General features: G+C 32.7%; 1 long non-coding RNA gene across 1 annotated transcript; it reads right to left on the bottom strand.

The window, feature by feature from the left end:
• Positions 1-11,437: 11,437 nt before the first annotated feature.
• Positions 11,438-17,304, bottom strand: LOC140431255 (uncharacterized). The gene is made up of 2 exons (XR_011949644.1): positions 17,056-17,304; positions 11,438-11,582 (listed from the first exon to the last, which is right to left on the bottom strand). It is a non-coding gene; the product is annotated as an uncharacterized lncRNA (long non-coding RNA).
• Positions 17,305-17,789: the final 485 nt, after the last annotated feature.

The following is a 17,789-nucleotide window of genomic DNA, read 5'->3' as shown; positions in this document are numbered from 1 at the left end:
TAATTAAACTGTGCTATTTGTTTAAATAGGTATGACATAACAATGACAATTGATATCATAATTTTGCCACACTTGTTCATCTTCGAAAAGATGCCTTTAAGGTTCATCTTGTTGATAAAAATAATATTTTTACTTTTAGCAAACTTATATCGTCGTTGTAACTAGAATAATAAAATAATTGTAACGAATTAGCTAGACATAAATTAGTATATTACATTACGAGAGTTGTAAGAAGCTTATTACATGCGAGTAAAAAAGATGCGCGCGAGCCGCGTAGCCGCCAGCGCAGTAATTTTACAAGCAGGTAATAAGCTTACAACTTAAGTTGTGTACTATACTTTTTCTACGATTATTTTCATTTATAAAAATAAAAAGTATAACAAGTAACTTTTATTTATTTAATTAAATTCGGAACATTTATTTATAATAATTAATTGTAAAATTTTGGCAATTATTTATAACTATACCCTTATCCGAGTTTGGCGGTTGTTCAATAATACGTGGTGAATGGTGAGATGACGTAAACTGTACGGTGTATTCTTTTGGAACATTGGTATTTTCAGTGTATGTAAAGGTCTGTAAATTACTTTCAATTGAATTTATAATTCTATTGGCTATTGACTCTTATTATTTATTGACTCATCGACATATCCTTCTGCCGTTGTTAAAGATTTCCATTCGCCATGTCGTTTAAGAGCCATTAAATCACCACCGGCATTTACCAAAATAGTGGCAGAAGTTTGACTTACACAGTGACCTGTGTACATTTTGGGATCTGGTAACTTTAAATATTCGGCTATTTGTTTAGGAACACCACCTATTTTGTTTAATCCTACCACCTGTTTCGTACATTTACCTCTTTGATAATTAAGAAAAAATTGATTTATTTGCGGATCTCTAATTTTCGAAATTTCCGGAAATAACGAAAGATCTACATATTTTGGTTTTCGTTTCAGGAATTTTCACCAATAACATGGTACTTAAATCATCAATGTCACAAATTTTAAGATTTTTTAACTCTTGTTTCCCACAAGCTCCACATATTCCAATAATTGCAATATCCTTAAAAAAAAGTATTATAAGTATTATGTTACACTTTTAAATAACATACCTTAATTAACAAGTACTGTACATCAGGAGCTCCATTTAAAAAAAGTTTTATTTCATTAGGATGTAAAATTTTAGATTTTTTGTTTTTAAAACCTTCTGATTTCCTTTTTAGATAAGCTCGCAATTTCGGGTAATTTTCAATATTAACATTATTTTTCAAAGTTATAAGACTTAGCATAGAATATATTGCCCATAATGAGGATGGTTTAAATTTCTTAGCGATTTCTCCAAAATAAGCCAAGAGTACGTTTTCAGAAAATGAATTTACATTATTTGTTGTACGCCAATCCATAAATTGCTGATATACCTTTTCATATCTTCCTCTAGATTTTTCTGGTAATAGGTTCTCGGTAGTGTTCGCAGCTAACTGCATAATATGGGGTGGTGTGCTACTAAATTCATCTTCACTATTCGATGAACTCATTTTATTTATCTGTATTTATATTACCACTATATTTACACTGACTATATTTACTTACTATATTTACACTGACAGATTAATAATTTTTAATCTGTCAAAATAACGTCTGTTAGTTTGTTTCCATGGTAACTCGACCAACTGACTTACAAGGCTTATGTGATATTACACATTTTTATAGAACTGAAGCGTAATTTTTTTTATTACGTGCTAGTCATTACGTGTCAGTATCTGTTTTGATGTATTTACTTCCAAATTAGCATCCAAATAGTAGATAATATACAATTTACTAGTAAGAGAGTAGAAAAAGATTTTTACACTTTACCTAAAAACAAAAAAATTTATTGGATATATTAAACTATACAATTTTTAATTAAGCATGATTTAACCTTTTTGCTTTTAATTATTTTATTAACCTAAATAATTTTTTATTCTATTGAATAATTTGCTATTTGATCCCATGATTGGTAAATGTCGGACGTCCAGAGAACGTCCATATTTAGTCCACCCGAATTACGTCCCACTTCGTACGTTCCAAGTACGCCCGTTTAACGTCCAGGGACGTCAGGACCAAAACTGGTCGTATATTGGACGTCCAGAGGGCGTCGTGTGTTACTAGGGTGTGTGTTACCTCTTGATGTTTTATTCATGGACGTATAAACATAGATGGACCCAGCAATAAGATACCTTAAACACACACTGTTTTGAAGCTTCGATATTCCTGGACAAGAGGGTAAAGGGGAGTAAAACGGGTATCGATAGACTGTGATACTTCCTCAATGAGCATAAGCGTGCTTGAATTTTTACTCCTGGGGATAATTATTCAGACGTTAATAATTGGAAGTAGTAATAATGTATAAAAACACGTTTTTATAGAAAAAATAAAATACAATTTTATTTGCTTTAAAATTAATACAATAAAATATAGTTGAGCTCAAGTTAATTTTTTAATAGGTATCAAATAATCCTACGATAAAAAAAACAATTAAAAAATATACATTTGTCAAATTTAAGTGCATACCTATATTTATTGATAATGTGTTAAAACATATTTTTTCAAATTGTGACAAATTTGTTTAAATACAATATCAATAGATTCCACGTAGTAAGGGTTTCTGCTACAAAATTATTTATTGATTATTCCAAAGCTCTTGAGGGCATTTGACATAAAATTATTTGCAAATATACCTACTTATTAAAAAGTAGGGTGAAAATGTATAAATTATTGGAAAGCTATTTACCTATCAGAAATATTAAAGTAAAAATGGTAAATAGACATAATAGAAGACGTTGGTATAGAAATAAATTTTTATTGATTGCGAAATAAAACAGTCTTAGTAAGAACGCTTCTTATGCGCACGGTGTTAGCATCTAAAGTAGTCCTCGTTTCATGATGAATTCCAATTTTAAAATATTTCTCAAGAACCAATTTTAAAAGTTGCATAGAGTGACCATCGATTGCATCTTCATCATACATATGGTCACCAAAATGCTCATAGATTGATTTTGGGACATTTTGTATGGTTTTATTAATCAAAATATTCATAAGGTTTTTAACTAGTCTGTTGTAGATATTTATAGTTTTATTAAAAAATCTGAAATACTTTTCAGCTTCCTTACAAGTTTAAATAACCAAAAAGGATGCTTTTGAAAGGTTTTTTTATACTGTTTTCTCTGTTGAAGTTTAGAGTAAGTTTCATCATTAATCAATATTACTTGGAAACCTACATAGAAAAATAAATGAGTTTTATTCATTTCACTAATTTATTGTTAATTCATGAGAAATATTAAATTAAAAAGCTACTAAACAGATCTTTTTAATCAGATGATGTCTACTTACAATTTAAAAATGTCTATACTAATTTCATGAACTAATATCTTGTTCAATACATTAATTAATATGAATAAACCCAATGGTACGCCTATGAAAGACATATTTTAAAATGTAAACACACAGGCTTCCTCAGTTCCTCATCTTAAATAATGTAAACAAACAGTACTTACAAATTAAATGAGACATTGGGATGTAAATATTTCGTTTATTTTGCAAATGCAAAACTGTAGCACCATTATTATAACTTGTTTATTCCACTATTTACAAATATCACTTAAAATACAGCCAAAATATCGAAAAACAACTTTTCCTCATCTTGGGTAAAAAGTAAACAAAACATGGACATGACATGGAACAGCATTTGAAGTTTGACGTAGAGCCATAAGACAGAGAAATGTAAACACCGTTGCCATTAATAAATAGGTTTAAGTGGTTCTACATATAAAATAATTAGTTTATATCTGTTATACGCTATTATTAAATGATATGCACACTATGTGCACATTTGATGTTTTAATTACAATTAAATATATTAATATAAGTAATAAATTATTATTTTGGTTTGATAGCACCTGTAGAGTATAAAATAAATATAGTAATATTTTCAGCGATACGTGAATAAGATATTTTAATAAAAAAATGTGACAACATTTGAAGGTGCTGAGAATGTGACCTAGTCAAATAATTTTGGCTTCACATTTTTATGTAAATAACTGAGTCCATCTGTGTTTATACGTCCATGGTTTTATTAGTTTTGTTATTTTCATCTATTGCAAAATGATTGTTCTTTTTCCCCTCATTCGTTTTTCGCTCTCTTTTAATTTAATTGAATCCTGGTATTTGCAACAGCTACATTTCAATTTAGGTGGAATTACAGGGGACAAGAGCAAACAAGAGTTTATTAATAACTGTCACGCACTCAAAAGAAAATCCTATTATACAAATGACAATAAGACTTAATTACTCTATTAATTTTATTTTGGATGTGTCACTAGCATGTTTGTGTTTATTTAGAGTAATTCTAAGCAAGTATTATTTGTTGACATGCAAAAATATACCTAATATGTTTACAAAGAAGTAAAAACTTCTGCCGTATGATGGTATATCATTTTATTAAAAACTAGCGGACCCGACAGACTTCATTCTGTCAAATAGACTTGGAATGTGGCGGTTCATTTCTTTAATTTTCGTGAATAGAACCGTCACCATGATGATAGGGCGGTGTGTGAGGGTCAGCTCGGGTGACCTAAGTATCTTCGCTTCCACGAACTTTAGCCACCCTTTTGGACCCACTAAAAACCCCGACTGGGATGTCTGCCAGAGGGCTTCAAACTAAGAGGGAAACAACCTGATTGAAAAATAATCTAAAGGGATAGTGAGAACCTAAAGGTGACAAATATTTTATAAAGTGTGTGCTTCAATAACAAAACATAAGATAATTAGTAATTATTTATTATTATTAACATAGGGTTAATAACCGATGTAATAAAAAAAATGAAAGAAAACATACATATAAGTATTTTCAGTAATCGCTTTATTATAAATCAAGTGAATCATAATTATTATTAACAAAAATCTGTTTTATTTTAATTGTAGTGCTTTATGATATACAATGTTTTTTGTTTGATTACCTGGTGAATATACAAACAAATCTGATGGTTTTCCAATACGGGAATAGGCAACATACAATTGACCATGTGAGAAACATGGATTTTCTTTCTAGATTAATACCACAAACACCTAATGATTGCCCCTGGGACTTATTTATGGTTATAGCAAAAGCAAGCCGCACTGGAAACTGTAGTCGTTTAAATTCAAATAGTACATTAGTCGGAATCATTGGGATGCGTGGTATCAAAACGTCTTCTCCTTTATACTTTCCTTTCAGTATAGTTGCTCCTATCACGTTGTTCAATAATTTTTTTATCACTAACCGTGTGCCGTTGCAAAGACGCGGTTGGTTGATATTTCTCAACATTATAGCTACCGATCCAACCTTTAATTCAAGATTGTGAGGTGGCAATCCTGGTAAATCCAGCGAGTTTAAAAATTCAGGCGGATAGTTGACGACATCATCTTGGTTAGTAGCTGAATCAACTGATTTATAATATCCCCAATTCGCCTGTAATTGGTTTTTGAATTTTGAAATTTAATTCATTTACATCTATGTTTTAACCCGTTTGCAGCCAATATAGCCCGTTCGCTAAACCAATCATGGTTTCTGTAATTTTGAGCAACATCTGGAAACCCCTTTTGAATAAGTTCATCTTTTGATCGAGTTAACTGACAAAAACTTTGAGGAAAGTTAATGCAACCAGTCAAGGTGTCTATAGGAAATTTGTCATTACCAAGGTCAATGAGTTATTTAGAGAATATGTCTCCAGATTGGTCATTTTGCAACTCGACACGCATATTCTTGCTTAAGTGTAATACCTTGACATGTTTCCACAAATTGGAGGACTTTAACCACGCATTAAGTTCATCAGCTGGCGTTGATCGTGGAATCACTGGCAATGTTTGACGAAAATCTCCTGCTAATAAAATCATTGCACCATTGGGTTATGATTGCTCTGTAGATCTTTTAAGGTTCTATCTAGAGCCTCCAAAGATTTTTTATGTGCCATCGTGCATTCATCTCAAACAATGAATTCACATTGCTGCAAAACGTTTGCCATTGCACAGTTCTTTGAAATGTTGCAGGTTGGAGTTTCGTTGCTTTGCATGTTTAATGGCAGTTTTAGTGCTGAATGGGCTGTTCGACCACCTTCAAGCATCAATTCCCGGCTAAGCGAGTGCAAATTCAATTTTATTTTGTGAGCGAATTGTTGCTAATATCAATGACATCAAAAAAGTTTTTCCTGTACCACCAGGTGCACCTAAGAAGTGAATCCCTCCTGTTTTATCATTTGTTACTTTCATAAGTGTATCAAATACATACTTCTGTTTTTCATTTCCATAGTGGAAGATTTGCTTGACTTCATCATTCAATCTTCGCTTATCCACTGCTGGACATAAATCTCCCTCATAATTTTCCATCTATTTCGATCTTGTGCCTCTTGCATCCAATTCCTATGACAACGTTTTAGATCGTCGAATCGTTTGCTTGACTTAATTCTTTCAAAATGTTCACCGGAACGAACAGACCGCTCCGAAAATATTTGTATGGGAAAAAGGAAAAGGGGAAATTATGGGAAAATCCGGGAAATTATTCGAATTTTTCTCGCCGTAAAAACCATTCTTAGACTTCAAGCAACATTTAAAAAAAAAGAATTGTTAAGATTGGTCCATGCGTTGTTGAGTTATGCGCTTACCAACACATTTTGCGATTCATTTTTATATTATAGATAATTAAAATTTATCCAAAAGGATTACAATTATTCGAAAACGTTTTTAGTCCAAACCATCATCAGTGAAAATTTTTAAAAATTAGCTGAAACTAGCATCTGAAATAGGTTTAAAAACCTTTAAATTAGATGACAATCATGGTTATATTTATTTAGGTGATGCCACAAGATCGATGTTATGAGATTTCACCTAAAGGAAACATACTTTTCCTGCTCAAAAAAGAGGGCTACTCAGCCCACCGGTTCAAAAAAGCGAACTCATCATTTCATAGTGACCAGTTAATGGAAAAGTGATAAATTTTAATGATTTCAGGAGAATCGTAAAACATTTATTTATTTATTTAACACTTCTATAGAAACTGACTAATTCTTTTCTACTGGTCAGCGTTGTCATCTTTTATTAGACACTTTAACAAATCCTTCATTCTATGACTATTATAGAAGTTGATAAATTATCGATAATGACAACCTGAAAACGTGTAGTTGTTAAAACTCAACTATCATTTTTTAGAATTTAGTGCCTACAATTTAGTAACTCTAGTATAGGACAAAAATAGAGTAGATGAGGAGGGGTGGGGGTGTGGGACAAGGGAGATGCAGGACATTTCAAATTGCCCACCTTTATACAGTGCTAGTCAAAAGTCCGTTCCCCCCCCCCTCGTATTTTTTGAACGGTTATTGTTATAATAGTGAAATTTGGAAGGAGGTAATAAACATATGTAGGCTCCTCAACTAGTCATAACAGGTGACGTAATAGTGACAGATGACGTTACAGCGCCACTGTGACAGATAATTTTAAATGGGATCTTATGGTAAATGATACCTCGTTTAAAAGGTATTGCAAATACCTATTCAGTCATAATAATTTTGTTTGAGTTTAAGCTCATTTTGATAAATAAATTAAATAAATACTAAAATGTTAGCTTCTCATTTAATTAATAAATATTTAATAACCAGTTCTTATAGTAAGTGTTCAAAATGTGCTCCATCTACTTACTGACAGTAATGCATCCTATTTCTAAACTCTTGCCGTACTCGTTCAAATGTGTCGGGGGAAATGGCCCTACATTTTTCAACAATTCGTTGTTTCAAAATGTTAATAATGTCGGGTGCTGTAGCGTAAACTTTGGATTTCAAGTATCCCACAGAAAAAAATCTAATAGTGTGAGGTCCGGTAACCGAACTGGCCATTCTATCATACCTCGTGTGCAGGAGCACCATCTTGTGTGTGATTCCACTTAATGAGATGGCTTAATCAATATCTTTTAGAGCCTCTTCTAGGTGAAATGATGCACCCCTGTCTCACTCCCCTTAAGATTTTAACCTGATCTGTATATTCTCTAATTGGTTCCTCGCATTTCCAGTAAATTCTTTGTGAATGACTTTTAAAAACAGCTTCAGCGGATGGCTCTTTAGGCTTATCGTCCTATAGTTTTCACAAAATTTTGCTCCTGGTTTTTTGGGCAATGGTACAAACTCTGATTTAAGCCACTCTACTGGTATTTTTTCTGCCTTGTATATTTCATTAAATATTTCAGTTATTATTTTTATTTGTTCTGTATCTAATAGCTTCAGCAGTTCTGCAGTAATTTCATCAGGTCCCGGTGCCTTTCCATCCTGCATTTGTCTGACGGCTGCCTTTATTTCTTCTATTAGGATTTCGAGACCTTAATTTTCTTCAATGGTGGGTTCCTGTATTGTTCTAAGGTCGTCGAAAAGTTTCGTCTAGTATTTTCACGCTCTTTGGCTTCTCTTATCTTTCTTCTGACGATGCTATGTATTCTCTTATATTCTTGAACATTTTCTTTGTTTGTTTTCTCTTATCCATAAGTTCAAGTATTTCATTGGTCATCCATGATTTACGTTCCTCTGTATCTTTTTTAAGATGTTGTTCTTTTATTTCTCTTACTGTTTCTTGTATGATGGTCAAAAATTCCTTCATAGTTCCTGCATTTCTGCATTTTAGCACCTTTATGTGAATCACTTTCAGTCGTACATTTTGATTTTTCAGTTTTCTAATATCATACTTCTTTATCGACTTACTTGTAACCTTTTTCATTCTGACTTTGAAATACCTACAAATACCTACAACTGGTACATGATCAGAATTTATGTCTGCCCCGGGTATGTTTTGACAGATATACAGCTGTTCGTATACCTCTTATTTACTAGCTTGTAATTAATCTGATTTCTTACAATCCTTCCCACAGAATCCTGTGGAGATTTCCATGTGTACAATTTCCCCTTGGGTGTAGCTTAAACCAGGTGTTCATTATTACTAATTGATTTGCTTCCACAAAAATTTCCAATGTATCTCCCCGATCGTTCCGGTTTCCTAGTCCAAATGGTCCAATGCAGATGATGTTTTGCTAGCTGTTGGCCATTGCTGGCCAACTTTGGTGTTGAAGTCACCCATGACAATTGTTAGATCTTGCTTTTTCAACCTTTTCAAGATTTGAATATTGCTATGGTATAGTTCTTCTACCTCTTCTTCTGTCCCTTCTGTTGTAGGTACATCTTCTTCTTTTTAGTCGTTAACCTGATGCAGGTATCGTGATATCATGAAGCTATTAACTAAATTTCCCAATGTTCCTCCACGTTTTTCTATCTTCTGCCATTCTAGCACATTCTGACAATGGAGCGCCAATGGTAGCAACAATATGGTCCGTGTATCGTGTGGGAGATCTACCTCTATTTCTTTTGCCTTCTACTTTTCCCTGGATGGTAAGTTTTTCAAGACCATTTCTTCGAAGGACATGTCCAAAATAGCTTATTATTTGTTCTGATATTTGTGTTCTTAGTCTTTTCTTTATGTTTAGCTGGTCCAGTATGGATTCATTTGTTCTTCGGGCCACCCATGGTATTCTCAGCATTCGTCTCCAGCAGTACATCTCAAATACATCTATGTTCTTTTTGTCTTTCTCAGTAATGGTCCAGCATTCCGATGCATAAGTAAAAACTGGAAAAACTAGACTTCTTACTAGTCTCATTTTTTTATCGGTAGTTATTTCATGGCTTTTCCAAATTTTTGTTAATTTTGCCATAGCGCTTTTTGCGATTGCTGACCGCCGCTTTATTTCTTCAGTACAGCCTCCTTTGTTGGTTATTAATGAGCCCAGGTACACAAATTTATCTACAACAGCGATATTGTTTATCATGACCAGATGATTTTGATTGTTGTTAGCTCTGTCAATTATCATGATTCTCGTTTTATCTCTGTTTATTATAAGACCCATCGTTAAGCTTACGTCTTCTATCCGTTGTAGCAGGTGAATCAATTCAGCTTCAGAACTAGCGAGGATAGTAGTATCATCTGCATATCTCAAGTTGCAAATCTTCTTCCCGCCAATGGTGATGCCACCGTTCCAGCCCTCAGTAGCTTTCCGCATTATCCATTCACCATAGATGTTAAATAGAATTGGGCTTAGTATGCAGCCTTGTCTCACGCCCTTTAACTCTGGCATAATTGTTATTGTACAGGCTTTTAATTAGCAGTATCAGATGATTGGGGACTCCCATTTCAGACAAAACCTGCCACATTTTACTCCAGTTGACCAAATCGAAAGCTTTACTATAATCTATGAAGCACAAATAGGTACATACCCTTAAATTATATTGATGTCGATTGGCCTTGCTTTCAGGTGTATGAGCATCACTCTTGATCTTGCTGTAGGTCTTTGCCCAATTTAAAAGTCAGTATAACAAAGTTTGTAACGATTGGCTACTGAATCACCCAGGCAAAAACCATATCCATCTATTACATTGGTTATCATGTGGGACAAGCTTACCCCTTAACTGTTATATTATTTCTGGTTTTCGAAAGACTGACATCTACAATTTTAATGCCTTTAGTAACTGACTGGACTCCTTCATCTCCACAAGCTACTGATACATCTTCCTCAGCAGAAAAAGAATATTCTGCAATTAAGCATACAGCCACTTTACATCAATATAAAGCTGCTTGCAAACGCAAAGAAGCTCATAGAGGAAAGAAGGGAGGCAGAATTCGTATTTTAACTAGTACACCAGAAAAAGCAATGGCAAAAAGATTACTTCTCGACAGGTAATCTGGTAAATCAAGTGCAGCCATTCGTAATCTATCTAATAAAAAGAAAGCGGGTAAAGATTTTGAGTTTTCGCCCGAGAAGGTACAAATTCCATTAATATGCAGATGATAACCTAGAAATTTTTCCGTTAAATTTTTGTACTAAAAAGTCTCTTGTTTGTTGGAAGAGTTTTGAAGTGTGATACAATAATTGATGAAGTTGAAGTTTAATTTATGCGTAAAAATGGAAATTTTATTTTCTCATCATCCCTCATGTAAAGGACCCTAGCATTATTGAGAAAAACGACATATTGCTTAAATTGTAAAATGTAAGATAAAGAAAAGTTTCTATTATGTTGAAAAATAACATTTATTACATCCTGCCCCCGACCTCCCTAGTCCCACTCCTCCCAATGTTGTGGGTGGTATGAGACATTTAAAGCTCCTTATACTATCCACTGTACTTTACTTTAAAGAATACTTATATGAGCCATTTTAGTCATTTAAAATTTGTGTAGGATTATTGAAAAATATTGTTCAAAAAGTGTCCCACATCTCCCATGTCTGCCCTACTTGGAATGCTCATTTCAAGATGAAGTTACTATAAATAAAATGATAACTTTGGACAAACATATTCAGTAGAAATAGGTTGAGAAGGATGCACCGGAAGGAAAAAATTAAAAATATTTTAATAAATGTAAAGTATATTTGTGTTTGATAAACCCTTATTTACATATATACATTTTTAGTTTTTTTTTAAGTTTAGTCTTGATAATTTTCATCGTTGTAGATATTTTCAAAAACCCAATACGCCTGCATATCGCCTTTACCCTGAAATATAGAAAGCAAAAAATTACTTCAAATCATAAATAAAGTATCCGATATTACGTCTTAAAACAACAATCATCAAAATATCTTAGTATGATAAACAGCCTTCACTCTAGTTTGCAACACTATAAAGTCCTTCGTTCAATTTTATTATTTTTTGAGATAATTTTAGTTTTCTTTAAATCGTGGGAATCTTCAGTTTTTGTAAGTAAAAATATCTTAGTCTCATGTAATAATACAACAAAACTATCTTATTCAATATATAACCAACACAATTAACCGAATATGCAATAAATGTAATAGTTTTTAGATTAATGTTATATCAACAGTATTTTAAGCGAAGAAGTTTTTTAGTAAAACATTTATAACTGTCGATTGTGACGAGCAATTATTAATAAGTAAAATGCCACTTGTATCAGTTAATAACGGTAAAACAATAGGATTTGAATAAACTGACAGTTTGCATAATATTACCTTTTAATCGGTCTGTGTGGCTTGACTTTAATTTTTAAAAAGAAATAGTAGACTAATTAACAGATATGATCCTAGGATATGATATTAGAAGCAAGTTCGAGAAATTGTCTACTTGCATCCATAATACAATATCAAAAAAGATATCCTGAAAAGGGAAAGCCAAACGTAAAAGCTTTTAAAAAATTAATGAATTGTTTTGTTCGCACTGGGCACTAGGTCAGTTGAGTTGCATACAAAAAAATTAGAGAATTCAATACTGATGTAAATGAAGAAAAGAAATACGATGTACTCTTAACTACTTACACGATATTTATAAAAGCTGGTTTATATTATTGTAGTATATTCTTGTTCCATTTTTAGATTCTACACAAAATTCTAGATAAAATTTATAAAAAGTACTATATGTCAAAACTTCACATATTCTTCACTTCAAAATATGAAAAACAAGATCACACTTTCATTTTTTTGCAAACAAAAATTTGAAAAGTAGAACAAAACAAAAAAAGTGAAATATACGAATAAATACAAATTAAACAGTGCCTAAACATTATAAGTGACAAAATAGACATAAATTTATTAAATAAAGTTTATTTTAACATTTTCTAACCGATCCTTTACTAAATACCAAAAAAGAAAACATCGAACATATTACGTTAAAATAAAGCACTAATTTAGATCAAGGAATTTATGTTGACATAATATCTAGTGGACAACAAATTTGACAATAGATATCTCTATTTTTTAATAGAGAAAATAGAACAGGTATATATAATTTCTAAATACAGAACCCTGTATTTAGAAATTCAATTTGAATATAAATTTCTAAAAGAACGTTACGTACTCCTTGGTGAAAAGCTTTTCAACTTAGCTCTGGAACACATAATCAGAAGTGCAAGAATCGAAAAACCGAAAACAGTATTTCATCGAGAAGGACCAAACTGACTACTGGCATTTTCAGACGATATTGATCTAATAGGAAACACATGATTCAGGATGAAGGAGACTTTCGTGTGGTTCGAGAAGGAATTAGAGAAGATGGGGCTCCAAATCAACGAAAACAATACGAAATATATGTATATAAGCCGCAATAACCAAAGCAGAGATAGAATCGGCCAGAACATCACCATCGATGACTTTAACTTTGAGCGCGTTAGAGAATTCAAGTATCTTAGAACAACAATAACTGAAGACAATATCGGATCACAAGAAATAAACAACAGGATCCAGGCCGGCAACAGATGTCTTTTTGCCCTCTAAAACCTTATAAAATCGAAACAACTAACAAGACGTACGAAGATATAGGTCTATAAAATAATCATACGACCCGTTGTGATGTATGGAAGCGAAACGTGGACGATAATAAAGGCATACGAAGAGAGACTATGTGTTTGGGAAAGAAAAATCCTAAGGATGATCTTTGGCTCTGTGCTGGATGAAGCATGAGGACAATATAGGATAAGAACTAACAAAGAACTCGAAGAAGACTCCAATGGACAGGACACCTCAGAAGGCATACTGATGAACGAACAGTAAGACTGGTGTGGGAGGTCCCAACTGGAAGGAGACCACGCGGACGCCCTCGTCTCCGGTGGCGAGATAATATAGCAGGAGACCTAAGCACTATGGGCGTGGAGAAATATGGATGGAGGTTGCCCGGTTGCCCAAGACAGAAAACAGTGGAGACATGTTGTCCAGTCGGCAAAACCCACGGAGGGTTGTAACCCCACGGAGTAAGTAAGGAGTATATATATATATATATATATATATATATATATATATATATATATATATATATATATATATATGTCCTATTTAAAAAATTGTATGTTTGCTTTACCACACAGTTATAACACCCTGTAGAATTCTGCATATTATCCAAGCCTGGAGAATATCACTGCCTGTAGTTTTTCTAAATAACATTTTTGGATTTTCGTGCCATAATGGAATTATGGACCATTATAGCAGTAAAAACTCACCCTGTATATAAGATAGCCCAATACACAGTAAATAAATAAAAAGATTTAATGAGATAAGGTGTGTCCGAGACATAAAAAAATACTTTGACAGTTTAAAAAACCAAGAATTTGGCGAAAAATCAGTAGAATTAAAAGATAAAGTGACAGTATCATTTCACACAAAATAACAAATAAAGAAGTTGTGTAACCCATTTGGTCCCACTGTACTCGTCTAAGTACAGCAGCAAAAATGGTCTAGTAGTGACACATCTGGTAAAAAAAGTGGTACTCTACGTGTATGTCCGATTCTATTAGGAAGTGTTCTACTAGATTTTTACAAATTATACCCTCTAGGAGGTGCTCTTCTTCCTAAATTTTGCCGCAGTAATTATAAGCTAACCTCCATATTTCTGTTGGATCATTGAAGTGTTTGTTATTTTGTGATTTTAATACTATTTATCATTTTTTTAACTTGTATTGTTGTAAGGGTAAGGACTAGTAATGTTTATTTATTCAGTATAAGATTTTTTTTATTATTGTTGTTTTTGTGTTACAAAATAGACCTGTACTCATCTGAATACAGTGGGTTTGTATGAGATCAAAATGATTATTTGGTTTTTTATTGTTTCAGGTATAATATTGGTATTGGACTGGATTTTCAAGAATTGCCGCCTATTAGTTCCATTGGGTTTTATGGAAAACGTTATAGAACTTACTTTAGCTTTAGATGACCTAGCGAGTTCCACTCATAAAAATGGATCGGTGGTAGTTATTCCTCCTGAGACTGACTGTCAAACTGACAATAAGGACAGAGGATGATATTCAGACTCAAAGCTTTCCGAATGACGTTCCCGGAGAAATAGAGGTTCATTACATGATTGATGACTCTGATAACGATGAAGAAGACAATCTTCCTCTTGCCATTAGAAAACAAAATTTACTGAAGGGTCAAAATAAAACCAAGAAATCTGACTGGACGAAAGAAATTACTGATATTAGTATGACATCTACAACAGGTTACGAGGGTCGTCTGGATAATATGAAAGAACAAATCCGAGGTAAATCTGCTATAGAAATATTCGAGAAATTTTTCGACAATGAAATTGAATTTATTACACAGCAGACAAATTTATATGCCGCTTAAAATGATAATTATCAATTTCATGTAACGCAGGAAGAGATAAAGATATTTCTGGCTATTTTAATTTTTACTGGATACCATAGATTATCACGAGAGCGCAACTATTGGTGTTTAGATGAGGATCTTCAGGTTCTCCTAGTGACTAATGCAATTTCAAGAAACCGTTTTCAAGAAATTAAAAAATACCTATATTTGGCAGATAATTCGCAAATTGATACATGGGACAGAATGTATAAAGTGAGGCATCTCATGAATAAACTAAATAAAAAATTTCAACAATTTGGCATATTTCACAAAGACTTATCAATTCATGAAGCGATGATAAAGTATTTTGTGAATCACTCATCTAAACAGTTCATAAGGAAAAAGCCAGTAAGATTTGGGTACAAGGACTGAATGCTTTGTAGTTCAACTAGTTATTGCTACAATTTTGACACATATTGTATAGCATCAGTGGATAAATAAAAAGTCGTGGCGTTGTCTTTAGGATCACAAGTTGTTCTAAAAATGCTTGATGTCGTTGATGTGCCTACTGACCACGAAGTGTTTTTTGACAAATATTTTACTCGTTACAATTTGATGAAAACTTTAAAAGAGAAGGGTTTTAGGGCAACAGGCACAGCAAGAGAAAATCGTATAAAAAAATGTCCATTGTTACCTTCCGTTGTAATGAAAAAGAAGAATTGTGGATATTTCGAATGTCGCTTTGACAAAACAAGTCTACTACTTTTTGTAAAATGGAAGGACAACAATGTGGTCACAATGGCATCAAATTAAGATAGTACTGAACCACTTTCAAAAGTGAATCGTTGGTGTGCTGCTGCCAAACAAAAAATTGATGTACCCCAACGAAAACTTTTCTCATCATATAATGCTTCAATGGGCGGTGTTGATCATTTTGACCAATCGGTTAATAACAACCGCGGCAGTATACAAGGTAAAAAATGGTGGTGGCCCATTTTTACCCACATGCTCAACTCAGCTCTTGTTAACTCGTGGAGGTTACAAATATTTGCTGAAAATAAAGAAATGGATCTTTTGGCTTTTCAGTTTTGGGAAGGCCAAGTTTTGGAAAATTTACTTATTCTAGAAAACGACTATGCCATCAAAGAGTACGTTGGATTTGTATAAAGTGTGAAGAAACTCTATGTATTGAACGTGATTTTTTTGTACAATTTGGCGCCCCACGAAATGCTACGACTCTCTACGCTACTTTACGGAGTTGAAGGGTGGACGTTAACAGCAGCAACTATAAAGAAGTTTGATGGTCGCCAACCTTCGGTAGAGGACGGCACATAAAGAAGAAGAAGATTATAATACAAGATATACCCAGGTATGTACCTATATTGTACAAAAATAAAATATTTTTATTTTTACACAATGTTTTATATTTTTACTCCCGATCAGCCCATTGGACTCGTATGAGTACACCTACTTATTGCTAAAAATTTAATTTTTTTATGTCAAATAACAATGAATTGTTACTATTTAACCCAGATCCAACAAGAACATTCAAAAAAATCTTTTATTATCGAAAAAAAAAGTCGTGAGATCAAATGGATTAAGTACTACCAAAAATAAGGTAAATTAAAGTAATTGGACCAGATGCTATTACTAGCAGGCAAATTCAATTAACAAGCCGCCCCTTTGATTAAACTATTGGATGAAATAAATAATAGATTAATTCAGCAGAAAATATATATTGGCAACCCTTGGAATCAACAAAGAAAGGGAAATGAAAATACAAATTTATGCTGCAATAGCATGGAGAATAACAGTATGGAATTGCATTAACTTGGAATATGTTCAAAAATAGATAAAATGTAATATATACAGCAGGCCAATGTTTGAACCATGAGGCATTCAAGAATACTTAAATTGAGTTAAACAATTTAGTCCTACTTACCTACTACAGTTGGTGTTAGTTGGTGATATTAAAAATCTCTTGAACTGGTTGTACAATGTCGCTAATAATTGGATTCGGTGCAGAAGTTGATTGATCCGGCACGGTAATATTTATAATATCTTGAACAATTGGATTCGATGGCCAAGTCGAAAAAAAATCGAAAATATTACATAGTCCCTGACTAACAAGTTCTAAGACGATTACTAAGACTAGACAAACTGTTAGCTTTGAGGCCATATCTTACCTGTCTACCACAAAAAATAATATTCCATTTTAACCTATATATTTATACATAGTCCTTATCTATGAATATTTTTTTATTGTAATTTAGTTATGTTTTCAAGATAATTTTATATTAGCGAAGGTTAAATCAGGATAATGATGGTAATGATTGCATATCGGCACCAAACTATATTTTTGCCATAATATATATAATTTATTTGAAACTAGAAAGAATAAAATTCTTTACACAACACAACCAAGAGTAACCGGTATAAATATTAACAATCTAAAAGAAAACTCAGATCACTACCAAAGGGCAATTGATGAAAGATTACATGACCAAATCGACAGCTCTCAATTAATGGATATCATCCCTCAACAAAATGAACATAGTAAAGTGTCTGATAAAATCAAAACAATGGTAAAACAAAGAAAGAAAATAGAAATAAGCAGCAAAATACAGAGAATACAATACAGAGAACTTTGTAAAACAATAAGGAAAAGTATTAAGG

This window comes from Diabrotica undecimpunctata, unplaced genomic scaffold (genome assembly GCF_040954645.1).
Source record: "Diabrotica undecimpunctata isolate CICGRU unplaced genomic scaffold, icDiaUnde3 ctg00000602.1, whole genome shotgun sequence".
NCBI lineage: Eukaryota > Metazoa > Arthropoda > Insecta > Coleoptera > Chrysomelidae > Diabrotica > Diabrotica undecimpunctata.
The sequence above is the reverse complement of the archived record's forward strand: the minus strand, read 5'-3'. Positions and strand labels throughout refer to the sequence as shown.